This window comes from Pelophylax lessonae (genome assembly GCF_965119305.1).
Source record: "Pelophylax lessonae genome assembly, chromosome: 2".
Classification (NCBI taxonomy): Eukaryota; Metazoa; Chordata; class Amphibia; order Anura; family Ranidae; genus Pelophylax; species Pelophylax lessonae.
This window is the reverse complement of record NC_138769.1, coordinates 415,262,571-415,279,830: the sequence shown is the minus strand read 5'-3', so window position 1 is coordinate 415,279,830 and position 17,260 is coordinate 415,262,571. Positions and strand designations below refer to the sequence as shown.

The 17,260-nt window shown below is 39.2% G+C and overlaps 1 pseudogene across 1 annotated transcript; it reads left to right on the top strand.

Moving 5' to 3' along the window:
* The first annotated feature begins 15,115 nt into the window (after nt 1–15,115).
* On the top strand, nt 15,116–16,808 carry LOC309548487 (annotated as a pseudogene). The gene is made up of 3 exons: nt 15,116–15,361; nt 15,596–15,884; nt 16,538–16,808. The product of its transcript is annotated as an uncharacterized misc_RNA (transcript).
* The last annotated feature ends 452 nt before the right edge of the window (nt 16,809–17,260 follow it).

Here is a 17,260-nt window from a genome sequence, read left to right as displayed (position 1 = left end):
CAAAAAGGAGAAAGCAGGGGTGGGGCCAAGCCCTGCTCTGTGTGTGAATGGACAATGTCTAGTCACAGGAGCACGGCTCGGAAGCAAGCATGTCTCCATAGCAAAATACTTGCTATTGGGATCACTCAACAGGGGAGAAGGACCACAGGCACAGGACCCAAATAGAAGAGGATCAGGGCAGGCAAAACCAAAACCAAAAATGTGAACAAAAAAATATTTTTTTTTAAATTTCCTAATTTTCCAAAAAACTGTAAAAAAAAAAAAAAAAAGAATTACAGCTTCAAAAGAACTCACTATGCCTTTTACTAAATATCTTGGACTGTCTACTTTTTAAAATTGGGTCATTTGGGGTGTATTTGTACTGTCCTTGCATTTTGCAGGCCTTTAGTACATCAGGGTTGATCAATTTTCAAATATATTGTCTATACCACGTATAGACTCTATAACTTTCCTATAGACTAAATATTATACACTGATTTTGGTTATTTTTACCAAAGAAATATATGAGAATACATTTTGGTCTAAATTTATGAAGAACGATTATTTATTTGCAAAATTTATGTAGGGGGTTTTTTTTTTATATTTTTGGTCTTTTTTAGTTTATTTAGCAAGATCAAATACCACCAAAAATACCACCAATAGAAATATAGATGGTGCGGACTACATTGTGTGCACCGGACTGCTAATTGAACTCATGGCATTGACTGTGAGGAGAAGGTTATGTGTGCTGGAGTGCAAATCTAAGGGCAATTCCAATTAGCCCTTGATTCTACACTTCACTTAAAACTTATGTAGGAATTCTGTTCACTCAACTTCTTCTGAGTGTGGGTATTCAGTGAAAATGTAAGTACTGTGGATAAGCATGGAGAGATTAGGATAGATAGATAGATAGATAGATAGATAGATAGATAGATAGATAGATAGATAGATAGATAGATAGATAGATAGATAGATAGATAGATAGATAGATAGATAGATAGATAGATAGATAGATAGATAGATAGATAGATAGATAGATAGATAGATAGATAGATAGATAGATAGATAGATAGATAGATAGATAGATAGATAGATAGATAGATAGATAGATAGATAGATAGATAGATAGATAGATAGATAGATAGATAGATAGATAGATAGATAGATAGATAGATAGATAGATAGATAGATAGATAGATAGATAGATAGATAGATAGATAGATAGATAGATAGATAGATAGATAGATATTGGGACATCGACACAATTCTAATCTTTTTGGCTCTATATACCACCACAATGGATTTGAAATTAAACAAACAAGATGTGCTTTAACTGAAGACTTCCAACTTTATTTTGAAGGTATTTACATCCAAATCAAATGAAAGGTGTAGGAATTACAACAGTTTGTATATGTGCCTCCCACTTTTTAAGGGACCAAAAGTAATGGGACAGATTAACAATCTTAAATCAAACTTTCGCTTTTTAATACTTGGTTGCAAATCCTTTGCAGTCAATTACAGCCTGAAGTCTGGAATGCATAGACATCACCAGAGGCTGGGTTTTATCCCTGGTGATGCTCTGCCAGGCCTCTACAGTCCCTGTCTTAAGTTCCTGCTTGTTCTTGGGGCATTTTCCCTTCAGTTTTGTCTTCAGCAAGTGAAATGCATGCTCAATCGGATTCAGGTCAGGTGACTTACTTGGCCATTGCATAACATTCCACTTCTTTCCCTTAAACTATTTGGTTGCTTTCGCAGTATGCTTCGGGTCATTGTCCATCTGCATTGTGAAGCGCCGTCCAATGAGTTCTGAAGCATTTGGCTGATTATGAGCAGATAATATTGCCCGAAACACTTCAGAATTTATCCTGCTGCTTTTGTCAGCAGTCACATCATCAATAAATACAAGAGAACCAGTTCCATTGGCAGCCATACATGCCCACGCCATGACACTACCACCACCATGCTTCACTGATGAGGTGGTATGCTTTGGATCATGAGCAGTTCCTTTCCTTCTCCATACTCTTCTCTTCCCATCACTCTAGTACAAGTTGATCTTGGTCTCATCTGTCCATAGGATGTTGTTCCAGAACTGTGAAGGCTTTTTTAGATGTTGTTTGGCAAACTCTAATCTGGCCTTCATGTTTTTGAGGCTCACCAATGGTTTACATCTTGTGATGAACCCTCTGTATTCACTCTGGTGAAGTCTTCTCTTGATTGTTGACTTAGAAACACATACACCTACCTCCTGGAGAATGTTCTTGATCTGGCTAACTGTTGTAAAGGGTGTTTTCTTCACTAGGGAAAGAATTCTTCAATCATCCACCACAGTTGTTTTCCATGGTCTTCTGGGTCTTTTGGTGTTGCTGAGCTCACCGGAGTGTTCTTTCTTTTTAAGGATGTTCCAAACAGTTGATTTGGCCACACCTAATGTTTTTGATATCTCTCTGATGGGTTTGTTTTGCTTTTTCAGCCTAATGATGGCTTGCTTCACTGATAGTGACAGCTCTATGGATCTCATATTGAGAGTTGACAGCAACAGATTCCAAATGCAAATAGCACACTTGAAATTAACTCTGGACCTTTTATCTGCTCCTTGTAAATGGGATAATGAGGGAATAACACACACCTGGCCATGGAACAGCTGAGCAGCCAATTGTCCCATTACTTTTGGTCCCTTAAAAAGTGAGAGGCACATATACAAACTGTTGTAATTCCTACACCTTTCACCTGATTTGGATGTAAATACCCTCAAATTAAAGCTGAAAGTCTGCAGTTAAAGCACATCCTGTTTGTTTCATTTCAAATCCATTGTGGTGGTGTACGGAGCCAAAAAGATTAGAATTGTGTCAATGTCCCAATATTTATGGACCTGACTGTAGATAGATAGATAGATAGATAGATAGATAGATAGATAGATAGATAGATAGATAGATAGATAGATAGATAGATAGATAGATAGATTTTATTTTCAAAAATGTTGCTTCAAGCTTAACTATACTCAACTTCAGCTATGTGGAGTCCCCATGCTCCCCACCTGGCCACTGACATCTTCAGGCCCCCCTGCTTTTGAGTCTCGAATGCTTGCTGCTTTTATTGGCGCTGCTGGGATGACGTCCCTTCCATGCATGTAATGGGTTCAGACCCCAATTTGTAAAGTGAGCTGTGCGTGTGCAGCTCACTGTACAAGAGCAGATAGTAACTTTGATGCAGAAGAGCCTAAGAATGTCTATTCTTCATTGAAATTCCTGCCTGTTTGCCCATTTTTATTTTTGGCCTAAAGATCCTCTTTAAATTAAGTTTTTTAAGTTTAAGTAAATTCAAAATATATTTTAACCATATATTTTATTATTACATTTAAAAATGACTTCTAAATACCTTAATATAATTATTATTTGAGGAGATGCCTCTGTGTATATAGGAGCTTTTTACAATTAACTGCTTTGGTCAGCTAATAACCTTACACTAGTTAGGTGTTTTTATTTTTTATTGTAACATACAAATAACATAGAATTTATAACAGTACATACAATAGCATTTCAGTATCTTGGGAAATTAACTGAGATCAGTTCTTCCATACGGTGTCATGTATCACAGTCTGATTCTTTATTGCTATGAGCTTCCCACTTTCATGCAGCAAAATCAGTCCCTGTCCAATAAACATGGAAGCTTCTATCCTCTTGCTTCAAACAACTTTGGATACATTCACTATCCTATTGAATTCAATACAAGCAAATCTAGTCTATAATACAAAATGTCTAATTACTTTCTGTAAGGGGTCTTATTTGTAACTTAGCACTTAAAAAGAAACAAGCTTAAAGTGGGCATTTTAAAGCTTAAAAGCCTGCTTAAAGTATAACTAAAGGCATTTTTTTTTGGATATAGTAGAGAGGGATTACAATGCTTGTCAGGTTTTTATTGCTGTCTGTGCCCCATTTGGGAGATTCGACCTCTCTATTTGTCCATTATCTTTGAAAGTTAAAGTAAAAGAAAATAACACATATTGGGTTGTTCCCAGAAAAGTATTAGAGGGGAAATCTTTCAATGAGGACACTAGTTCTGGTGATCTGGGGGTCCCCAAGGAATTCCCTTAATTTGAAGAGATTTCTTCTCACTTCCTGTTTGGCTATGGGACAGGAAGTGAAAGGAAATCTTCGCAATAGGACACAGATGGCGTAAAAAATCTGACAGGGGTTATAACCCTTCCTTACTCTATCCAAAATTAAAAACAAAGTTTTGCTTATAGTTCTTATTAAAGAACAAACACAATATACCTTAGGCTGCCAAACCAGCTGATAACAGAACTTGTGCTTGCAATCACACTGGAAAAATGAGAGAGAGAGATGTGTTCAGTTGTCTGATGTAGTAACCCGGTAGCGACTTTCAGTTTACTCAGCTGCCAATGGCCTCAGTTTTTAAAAAAAATTACAGTATTCAAAAATGCAGATTTGGGCATTTTGAATACTTTTAAGAGCAAAGGAGGGATTTGGGGTCCTTTAGACCCCAGATCCCTCCATAAAGAATTCTTTTCACTGCATATTACTGTCACAAGAGATTTTTACAATAAAAGTGATCATATATATATTTTTTAAAGGGACAGTGAAAAAATAAAAAACAAAATAAAATAAATAGTAAAAAAATGCAAGCGCCCCCGTCCTGGCGTGCTCGCCCACCAAAGAAAATTCATATGTAAACGGTGCTCAAATAACACATGTGTGGTATCGTCGTGATTGTCAGAATAATAGCAATAATTCTAGCAAAAAGATCTCCTCTGTAACTCTAAACTGGTAACAAAAATTTAAAACGTTGCCTATGGAGATTTTTTAATAACTGTAGTTTGTCGCCATTCCACGAGTGTGCATAATTTTAAACCGTAACATGTTAGGTATCTATTTACCAAATAAATTGGGCTAACTTTACTATTTAGATTTATTTTAATTCAGTGGAGTGTATTTAGAAAAAATGCAATTGAAAGACCGCTGCAAAAATACCATGTAGCATAAAATATTGCAATGACTGCCATTTTATTCCCCAGAGTCTTTGGTAAAAAAAAAAAAAATATATATATATATATATATATATATATATATAGAGAGAGAGAGCATTTTGAGGGGTTCTAAGTATTTTTCTAGCAAAAAGATACTGGTTTTAACTTGTAAGCAACAAGTGTCAGAAATAGGCCAGATCCTTAAGTGGTTAACGCTAAATTAAGTCACGGAAAAAGATATGCAGTCATGTAGGCAGTGTACTAACAACCTCCATATTCTTTTCATCCCCACGTTCCTCTTCTTCTCAACATGTTTTATTTACTTTCCAAGAAAAGGACATACAAGCAGAAGTGTATTTTCCTCAGCATTACTCAAGGTTCACAAAATAGGCATCACTGGAATGCTGATTACATAGACTTGTCAGCAGGACAATACATCAGAGATATTCAATGTAGTTCAAGTCTAAAAGGAAAAATCTGGGTCACAGTGCCGCAAACCGATATATAAAAGAGATATACACAATGCCTCAAGTAGTCAAGCTTTTCCATGCAGTAGAAGTAATAGTCTAGACTAATAAATCTATTTGCTACAGATGCTAAAACAATAGCTCAGTGTCAGTATTCCACTAAAATGTACAAAGTAATGAAAGGATCAACAAATTCTGTAGTATACATGGAAAGAAAAAAGAGAAAAAATGTAGAAGTAAAGTAGTAAAGAAAGAAAGTATACTGTACATCCCAGCAAAGGTTCTGCTCTATCTATCTCCCAGTAATTTCACGAATTTGAGGGGTGTATATAACATATCCATAGATCCTAAACCCTCTCAAACTTCACCTGTTTATTTTGCAGGGTGCTTACAATTTATTTATTAAGCATGATGCAAGATATCTTGTGTTTTGTCAATGTACAATAAGCCATTGAAGACTTACAAATATGTGTTATTTACAGCCAGGTCCATAAATATTGGGACATCGACACAATTCTAATCTTTTTGGCTCTATACACCACCACAATGGATTTGAAATGAAACAAACAAGATGTGCTTTAACTGCAGACTTTCAGCTTTAATTTGAGGGTGGTGCAATTTTCGTGCGTTTTTTGGTGGATGCAGTCTGATTTGACCCCAGTTTTTTCATATACAGGGATGGAGACCAATAGCATGAACTGCTTGTTTCATGTAAAGTCCCAAATATTTTATGAAATTAGGGATGGAGGCACTGTGCTATACAGGCCAATTGCCCCATATAAAGTCCCAATCTATGTTTTACTCTGCATCCGCCAAGGGGTTGGAGGTGTATGCTTCTCAGCTGGTCATTTTCAGTTTTTACCATCTCAATAACATCACTATTAGAGTATTGAGATACTAGACCAGTCATGGATGGGGTGGGTTGAGGGAGGTTTGTGCTGCTCCCTCCCACCTGCCTCCTATCCATCCATTAGCAGCCATGTGCTCCCATTGTGGAGACACTCAAATTAAAAGTGTTAGGACTGCAGGTAAAACAGGGTGCCGTGTAGTGGCCCTGCAGCTTACACATGCGTTTGCAAATGCGTGTCAACTAAACCCCTGTTCTTTATTTATATCATGAGACAGATCTACTTGGTTGGTGGCAGACTGGAGGGTGAGTACATCAGACTGGGGGCTGGCTGGCTTCCATGCACCTCTTTTAATTCTTTTCAATTTTCGTTTTTTCTGATACAGGGATGGAGACGCTGGGCATTACCTGCTGGTGTCTCACCTAAAGTCCCACATAGCCTACATTGTTGATGAGACCAAGATCAACTTGTACCAGAGTGATGGGAAGAGAAGAGATGGAGAAGGAAAGGAACTGCTCATGATCCAAAGCATACCACCTCATCAGTGAAGCATGGTGGTGATAGTGTCATGGTGTGGGCATGTATGGCTGCCAATGGAACTGGTTCTCTTGTATTTATTGATGATGTGACTGCTGACAAAAGCAGCAGGATGAATTCTGAAGTGTTTTTTGGCAATATTATCTGCTCACATTCAGCCAAATGCTTCAGAACTCATTGGACGGCGCTTCACAGTGCAGATGGACAATGACCCGAAGCATACTGCGAAAGCAACCAAAGAGTTTTTAAGGGAAAGCAGTGGAATGTTATGCAATGGCCAAGTCAATCACCTGACCTGAATTGATTGAGCATGCATTTCACTTGCTGAAGACAAAACTGAAGGGAACATGCCCTAAGAACAAGCAGGGACTAAAGACAGTTGCAGTAGAGGCCTGGCAGAGCATCACCAGGGATGAAACCCAGCGCCTGGTGATGTCTATGCATTCCAGACTTCAGGCTGTAATTGACTGCAAAGGATTTGCAACCAAGTATTAAAAAGTGAAAGTTTGATTTATTATGATTGTTAATCTGTCCCATTAGTTTTGGTCCCTTAAAAAGTGGGAGGCACATATACAAACTGTTGTAATTCCTACACCGTTCACCTGATTTGGTTGTAAATGCCCTCAAACTAAAGCTGAAAGTCTGCAGTTAAAGCACGTCTTGTTTGTTTCATTCCAAATCCATTGAGGTGGTGTATAGAGCCAAAAAGATTAGAATTGTGTCAATGTCCCAATATTTACGGACCTGCCCGTATATTTTTGCAGCTAGGGACATGTAGAAGATAAGCCTCAGTGTGTCTAGGGATGTTATCTATTGGTTCATTTAGGAGGGCAATGAATACATTGTTTGGAATGTTGAACACAGTAACACATCAGTGCAGTGAATTCCAAACATGTCTAATTTTGGGGGAAGCCCAGCAAGTATTAAACATAGAGGTTGATTTACTAAAGGCATATAGACTCTGCACTTTGCAAAGTGCAGTTGCAGTCTGCAAGTGCAGTTACTCCAGAGCTTAGCAAATGAGGGGGAGCTCTGCTGATTTCCATCATCCAATCATGTGCAAGCCAAAATGCAATTTTTCCTTTTTTTTCCTTACATGCCATTGGGTATTCTTTATAAAGTGAGACAACCTCATTTACCTTGCTCTGGGGCAGCTGTGCTAGTAGAGTGAATCTGCACTGTGCAAAGTGCACGGTCTATTTGCCTTTAGTGTCCATAACCCCATAGTGTCCATTTGTCCACATTCTCTGAAACTACAGAAGAGAGTTACCAGGATAAATTTTAGCAAGTTTGGCAAATCACTAGGCAAACAAGAAAGGACTTTATAACTAGCCTCTACAAGTGACACATTCAATATACCTACATGTATCTTAGAGATTCATGAATTCAAGTGTTCCTCGTCATTCTCTGAGTCCAGGGCTGTCCTACAGGCAAGTCAGAGAGACAGCTTGGTAGACACTAATGAATATTATTGATACAGCAATAAAATACCCCTTTTTTGTATCATATCCTGCATACAGCTTTTTATGGAAATCATTCTTATGGTAATGTTGTCTGTTCCTTTTTTGAAGAAAATGTACAATTTGGCCTAGATGGAACATTTTAGAGGGAGGTATTAGCATGCCCCTATGGGCAAGAAGTGGTATATATGAGATAAGCCCTTATCTTTCCACCACTGGAATTAGACACATGTAACAAATGGGATAGCATGAAAAACTGTTCTTCTACACTTATTAGGAATCTGCATGGGGTGAGATCCACTATCTTGGGCTTCAAGGGTTACCAAATTTGGTCTATGAGAGTCACAAAATATTTTTAACGGTTGAGTCAACTGGGCCTGGGCTGAGCTGCAATATTTCAGGAGGTTTCTATATATTGATACTCTACCATGCTAAGGATCCAACCAGTCTTGGACTGATAGGAATTGATAAATGTGTGCCCCATTGGAGTGGTAGTAATTGTAAAAGAGAGATCTCACTCTTCTGAAACGTGGTGGACATATGAGATAAATTCCTATAATCCACATGGGTTGAATGTGGAATTGGATCGAAACAGTTTTATCAATATTAGATGATTTTTGATGTAACATTTCTGAATATTTTGTATTCATACAGTATGCTTTATGGAGTACCTGCCACTAGCACCGGCAGCTAGTAATGGATTCTGTTGCCAATTCTTGCTTGATTTGCTAAATATATTTTAGCCACTAGATGGTGTCATTCCCAATGGAAGATGCACCTTTTATATTTTAATATATAGAAAAAAGATAATGTGTAATGATATTATCTTATAGTGTTTTCAGTATGACATATTCTATGTTTGCATATGTGAGTATCTTTCTTATTTTTAAATAAATGGTATTTTTACATGCTGCACTATGGAGTTTTCTCTGTTTTATTCATGAAGTCAGATACCATCTGCATTTATTTAATTGGCATCCTGGGTACCTGATATGAGATTTGAAGCATCTCTGGAGTGCCCTGGAATAATAAAGCTTGCAAAGACCTTTTGCATTTTGGGGTCTTAGTTTCTGGAAGGCAGCTGATTTTATGCACTTGGTGGTGAAACACTGAAACTTTAAACTGAAGACATTTGTGGAGTACACTGCACTTATTTCTTCATGGACATGTTTTTATGCATTTAGAAATGTTTTCACATGTATATACTTAAGTTTGACACATGTACTACACAGTGTAACTTATTACTATCTACCCTGATATGTTTATTTGTTGTACCGTTTTTATTTTTTTGTTATCATCTCTACTGGTCCCTTTGTCATTGATTCCTATTGAGTTTATACATAGTTACATAGTCACTGACACTATTATTTGGTGGTCACAATCAACTGGCTAATCATGGTGAGGGCCACTTTCAGCCGTGAAGAAATGGCATTCATATGCAAAGTAAGTGTGTGTGGGGGGGGGGAGTCTGTGCTTGTAATCAGGGCATTGATTACCAGTGCAGACCCTTGGCGGATTCCACTAGAGCCACCAGGGATTGCTGACCCATGGCCACCAGGGATGCCCACCCATGTCACCATTGATGCCAATCAGTGCTCAGGGAGCCTGTTAGTGCCCTCCTCATCAGTGCTGCCCATCATTACCATCTATCAGTGCTGCCCACCAGTGCCAATCATTGCCCATCAGTGCCACCTATAAATGCCCATCAATGCTGCATATCAGTGCCGCCTATCAGTGTCCATCAGTGCTGCATATTACTGTCTCATCAGTGCCTGTCAGTGCAGCCTCATCAATGCTCGTCAGTGCAACAACATATCGATTTACCAAATTTTATTACATAAACAAAAACACATTTTTTTAGGGGTCAAACATTTAGGTCTTCTTTTCGGCAATAAAAAAAAAAACTTGCAGTGATCAAATACCACCAAAAGAAAGCACTATTTGTGTGAAAATAATGTCATAAATTTGTGTTAGGTACAGGGTTACATGACTGCGCAATTGTCATTCAAAATGCAACAGCATAAAAAGCTGAAAATTGGCCTGGGCAGGAAGGGGGCGTAACTGCCCTGTAAGGCAGTGGTTAACTAAATATTCCATGGGTAAGCATGCTCAGCTCAATGGTTTAGTGGTTAGTGCTCCTATCTATAAACACTGAGAGCATGAGTTCAAATCCCAAGTATGCCATCACCTCCTTAAATTTTAGACAGCTGTAAATAAATACTGAAACTTGGCAAATGCATAATTGCACCCTGCACATATGCATGTCTGTTACTTGAATATACATGGCTATTGACATGCAATTTTAGGGGATGTAGCCAATGTATTACTATGTGGCAAAAAAAATAATGACACACAACTGTGTGCACACAGGGTGTTATCATGGTTAGGCCTTGAACTCATGACCTAGCAATCTTTGTCTATGAGCATAGACCACTACACCAAAGTGCTGAATACAATCGAAATACAACATGCCTGAAAGTTTCAGATGAATAAAGAATGAAGATTGATAATTAGACAGCTGTGTAGTCTGCTATTAGTAAATCTAAAGGTTAAAACACATAAGATACATAACTATACCTTAAAAATAAAATAAACCATAATAGATGACATTGCTGTGTAATAGTGAATCAGAATAGACAAATTTCCTTTTATGAAAAACACAAACGGAATTTCGAATAACTCCAAACCCGAATTCACTATTTGGTTAACTCCAAACCCGAATTCACTATAGCACCTAGTTGAAGGTTTAACTCCAGCAATTTCACCTAATTAACCACTTAAGCCCGAGCTCTATTTCAGACACTTTTTGTTTACAAGTTAAAACCAGTATTTTTTCCTAGAAAACTACTTGGAACCCCCAAACATTATATATATATTTTTTTTAGCATAGACTCTGGAGAATAAAATGTCGGTCATTGCAATGTTTTTTTGTCACGCGGTGTTTGTGCAGCGGTCTTTAAAACGCCATTTTTTTGGAAAAATTTTGAAAAATCACATTTCACTGCATTTAAAAATACTAAACAGTAAAGTTAGCCCATTTTTTTTTGTATATTGTGAAAGATGATGTCACGCCGAGTAAATAGATACCCAACATGTTATGGTTTAAAATTGCGCACACCCGTGGGATGGCGACAAACTACGGTCAATAGAGATCTCAATAGGCGACATTTACATTTTTTTAACGGTTACCAGTTTAGAGTTGGAGTGTAGTTTTTTTTAAATTATTGCACACGCTCTGGCGATCGCGGCGATACCTCACATGTGTAGTTTGAACAGCGATTTCATTCGCGGCTCGACTTCCGTATGTTTTTTTTTTGTGCGCGAGCTAACGGTGACGGGGGCGGCTAATTTTTTTTTTCCTATTTATTTTATTTTTTTTAACTTTATTACAGGTTTAAAAAAAAAAATCTGATCACTTTTATTGCTGTCACAAGCAATGTAAACATCCCTTGTGACACCAATATGCAGTGACATGTACTCTTTATGGAGGGATCAAGGGTCTAAAAGACCCTAGACCCCTCCACTACACTTCCATGTATGCAAAATGCCGAAAACTGTGTTTTTGCATACAGACTTTTTTTTTAATTTGCCGCCTTTGCAGCATAGTAACCCGGAAGTGATGTCATGGATGCCGCCCCTGGGTTACGTCATCAAAGACCCAATCAAAGCCATTTCCGGCTTTGTTTGGGACTCCATCCAGCCGGCGGACGTGCCGGCTGGGGGCTCGGGTCTCCCAGTAGGACGGGAGGCCCGTTCAAAGTCACGGAAGGCGGTGGGAGGGGGGTGTCCCCTCCCACTCACCCGGGTAGCGATCGAGCGGCTCCCGAGCTGCATCGGTCATTACTGACGGAAAGCCAACCGCCGGCTGTAAACCACGGTACCGGGATGGTGCCTCTAGCTAGAGGCATCATCCCGGTATAACACTGCAAAGTTTGCCGACGTAGTCCTACGTCACTTTGCGGTAAGTGGTTAAGATGCTAATGAGTTTAGGCTGGAGTTAGTTTTGGAGAAGTGAGCAGCTCTACTCCAAACTTATAGTGAATTATCTTGTGAGAAATCTCTGCATATCTGTAGCTTAATCTGGTGGTATCCTGTGTTGGTATACTGTTACATTGCCATAAGAGATTGTTCCTGTTGTAATCTCCTGCCCTCTAATAGGCCTGATTCAACCATTTCTTCTTGTATCCATGTCATTGCAACCTGCTTTTCAAAGTAAATCCTTCTATGTCAGAATGGCCTGTTTTAGAACAATGTCTCTGTACCCCTAAATACTGACCCACTGGGTTACTTTTGATGAAAGCAGGTGGATTGAAACTGGTTGCAAGTACAGATGGTTCGCACCAAAACTTAAAGTGGAGTTCCACCCAAAAGTGGAACTTCCACTCGTTTGCTTCCTCCTCCCTTCCGGTGCCAAATTTGGCACCTTTCAGGGGGGAGGGGGGAACAGTTACGTGTTTTTGACAGGTACCCTTCCCCACTTCCAGGAAGTTTGGCCTCCTCCTCCCTCCCCCCACTGCCAAGCCAATAGAAACGTGCAGTGCACTTTGCGCATGCGCAGTTGGGACCCGCCTGTGAAGCCGCAAGTCTTCACGGCCGGGTTCCCTTACCGGCAATGGCGCAGCAGTGTTGGCTGCAGAGTCGACATCACTGGACTCCTGGACAGGTAAGTGTCCTAATATTAAAAGTCAGCAGCTAAAGCACGAATGAGGCTCAGATTGGCATGACTGAGGCACAGGTGGGCATTGTTGAGGCACAGGTGGGCATTATTGAGGCATGGATGGGCATGTTTGAGGCAAGGATAGGCATGATTGAGCCACGGATGAGGAACCAATGGGCACGATTGAGGTTCAGATTGGCATGAATGAGGCATTATTTGGTTTCAAAGGTTTCAAGTGTGTGTGGCGGAGTACAAAGTCAAGTGTGTCTTGCCTACAGTCAAGCATGGTGGTGGGCAGTGATGGGAATAATGGCGTTAAAGTAAACGGCATTACTAATGCCGTTACTTTTGAGGGTAACTAGTAATCAAATTGATTACTTTTCCCCCCACGGTAACGCCGTTCCCATTACTTAAGCGGGGTTACTGCAATTACATCTACCGCCACTATATGGCAGTAGTGTAATTCCTCCTCACTCCTCTATGACCCTGCCGACGCTGTCCACGGTACTGGCCTGTGAGAGAGTCGAGAGGAGAGAGAGAGAGTTGCACAGCCAGGCTAGCTACAGCGGAGTTACAGTGCGCCAGGCCATATAAATATATATAATACCACCACCAGTCCACCACCGTCCACAGTCAGGCACAGCCACTGGAGAGTTGAGACAGTCAAAACAGGAGGGACAGCAGCACAGGCAGACAGACACCCTGGAGGACGGAGCCAGACGGACCCCACCAGGGTGCCTGGGCAGGCCACACCACCAGCCACCACCACCAGCAGCCAGCCAGCAGGTACCAAAAAACAAAAAAAAACTGAATACGGTTACCACAGTCAGGACTTAGGACTCAGACCCCCACCAGTGTGCCACACCACCACCAGCCAGCCACCACCAGCCACCACCACCACCACCAGCCAGCAGCAGGTACCGAAAAAAAAAAACATAAAATACCACAGTCAGGACTGGAGTGGACTAAGGAGTCAGACTCTGCCGTACCACACTGCCAGTATCCCCACCAGTGCCACACCACCAGCCGTCAGCGACAATGGCGACGAGCTGGGGAAAATCAAAGTTAGCATTCTCGAACTGGAAGTACTGGCACTACTTCTTCTTAATTGAAATTAATGGCAAGAATGTTTCTGTAACATGCACGCTATGCCCAGGAAAAAAGACTTTATCCACATCTGCCTCAAGCAACTCAAATCTTATGAAGCACCTCACATCAACACATGCTAACACGACACTTGTTGCTGCTAACCCAACCCCAAATGCAGCTAGCGAAGGAGACGGAGCCACTCTGTTAAAACAAGCAATGCTCGATTTTTCGGGTCAGCAAAAGGTGACCAAGGCCGAGCTGAATACATTGATTGCAAGGTATGTTGTTGAAAACATGCTCCCCCTGTCCACTGTGATGTCTGAGTCATTCAGAGCTATCCTTGATAAAATACCAATACGAGGAGGAGGAAAGGGGTTTGCCCCATGTCGAAACACTTTTGCTAAATTCATAGACAGTGAATACGAAAAAATTAATTTTGAGCTCAAAACGTAATTTGAGGAATTAGAGTACATTTCAACTACATCAGACATCTGGACTGCCCACAATAAAAGTTACCTGGGTGTGACAGCACATTGGATCAATCCAAATTACATGGAAAGAGAAAAAGCAGCTCTTCATTGCAGACAGTTTAAGGGGCATCATAGTCATGATGCCATTGCAGTTGAGCTTGACAATATACACTCAACATATGGGATAACACACAAAATCACAGCAACAGTGACTGATAATGGCTCTAATTTTGTTAAAGAGGTACCAGGCTCTTGAGGAAAGTGATTCTGAAGAAGACAATGAAGATGAGGTGACAGGTTACAGACATTAATGATGCTCTACATGTAACTGATGATAATGATGGTGATGTTGTGATCACTTTGCCCCCCCACAAGAGATGTGCATCACACACACTAAACCTGATTTCATGCACAGATGTTGACAAGTGGCTGCTGTCAAAATCTGCAACAAAGGCTGTTTATAGAAGTGCTACTGCCAAATGTACTACGCTATGGAACAAGACTAGTCGATCAGCTCTGGCTGCTAAAGCAGTTGATGAGTTGGTGTCAAAAATACTGCTTGTACCTTGTACAACACAATGGAATTCCTTCTATGATGCCCTGGCTCGAATCTGTGAAATATCCATGGTAGACCTTAACACCATTTCCTCCAAATTAGGACTGACAGTGATAACAGAAAGAGAATACCAGTTTCTTAAAGAGTACTGTATTTCGATGAAGCCCCTTACAGTTGCCTTGGATATACTTCAGGGAGAAGACAACTGTTTTCATGGTATACTCCTACCAACGATTGAGACATTAATGCTGAAGACAGAAGCCCTTAAAAGTGGCCTGCAAATACTGAGGGACCTTCCTGACGCCATAGTCACAATAGGAACTTGAATTTAAATTTTTATTATTTAATAAGTGAACATTACTGTAGTACTCATAATAATAAATGCAACTGCTACTAATTATGATTATTATTATTATAATCATAATAATAATAATAATAATAATAATAATAATAATAATAATAATAATAATAATAATAATAATAATGATAATAATATCACTGATTTGTGATGATACATACATTTAATGTTATTATTCTTATCATTTCAGGCTATCAAAATCAGATTTGCTGATGTCCTGGGAAATAAAGAGGCTATACTTGCTGCTGTAACTCTTCGAAAATTCAAACTTCGCTGGCTGCAGTCACAGGAGTTAAAGGATAATGCTAAGGCAAGTTTGCTGGCTTAGTGCCGAAGAATTGTCCTCGAAGAACCACAGCCAGGTAACAGCACATCTTCACATCACACAGATTCAGCCAAAGAGAACGATTTCTTTTCCTTTGAGGAGGATGAGGAGGAAACCTCCTCTTCAGCAGAAACCAGGTGGCAGACTATATTAAATCTTCGAAAAAAGACTAGCGCAAATACCTATAAACTCAAATCCGGCTACGATATAAACTAATTCGACTCTTTAGATGGACAAATGGGAAGATCAAAAATAATATAAAGTGACAGTGCAGGATTGTAGTTCCCCCTTCTATAAAAAAATTATAGAAAATATTTTTTGTTCTGTAATCAAAATCTACCAGCTAGTTCACCCAGCCTGGTAAAGTGTAAACATGTGAATAAGCCTGCACGCTGGAAAATATGTGCTAAAGTGCAATAGTGAAAAAAAATGAAATTTTTATGAATAAATATATATGTAAACTTGTATTAAAAATATAACTAACTCCCACTGACGTGTAGTGTGCAAATAAATAATATAAATTGCATACTGGGGATAGTGTGCAACAATGGGGAACTACAATCCTGCACTGTCACTTTATATTATTTTATTTTTGATCTTCCCCATTTGTCCATCTAAAATTAGTTTATCTTAGCCGGATTAGGGTTTATAGGTATTTGCACTAGTCTCTTTTCTTGGCTCTATACATGTGTAGTATATCTACAGTCAACCAGCAGCATTTTCCATTAACCCTCACTATTTAATTCAGATTCTCTTATCCAAAGGTGACACCCAGGGCGCTTGACTATATATTTATACATATATTAGATCTTCAGCACAAAACTTTAACTCTCTGTGTGGATTTTCTCTCATCAATTTCACTACGTTACAATGCTGCTACTCCCTCTAGTGCACCTGTTGAGAGACTGTTCAGCCTGGGCAGGCTTGTCTTCTCCCTGAAGAGGAACAGACTGTCAGACAAAAGATTCGAAAAGCTTCTCTTCCTACGTTACAACCACTGGTTTAGTTGTTAGATGAGAGGAGTATTTTAGTATAGATTAATGTATTGTTCATTTTCACCAAGAACGAACAACATGTTAATCTACATGGAGAGTTGGATAGTGTTCTGTTTATTGTGCAATAATATACAGGTACAGAGATTTGCACTACTTAATGGCCAGATCTTCCTTTGTTTCTTTTTATGCAAGTTTACACTTGTTTGTCTTAGTTTTGCACTTGATTGCAAAGTGTGTGAATGACTGAATATTATTTATTTTCAATATTTAATTTGTATTACTTTACTGAATATTTAAGAGTTGCATAGTGCTCTGTTTATTGTGCAGTATTATACAGATACAGATAATTGCACTAATTAAAGGCCAGATTTTCCATTGTTTTTTATTACACAAGTTTACAGTTGTGTGTTTTAGTTTTGCACTTGAATGCAAAGTGTGTGAACATTATTTATTTTCAATATTTAATTTTGTTACTGTACTGAATATTTGGATAGTTGGATAGTTGGATAGTTGGATAGTGTTCTGTAACAGAACA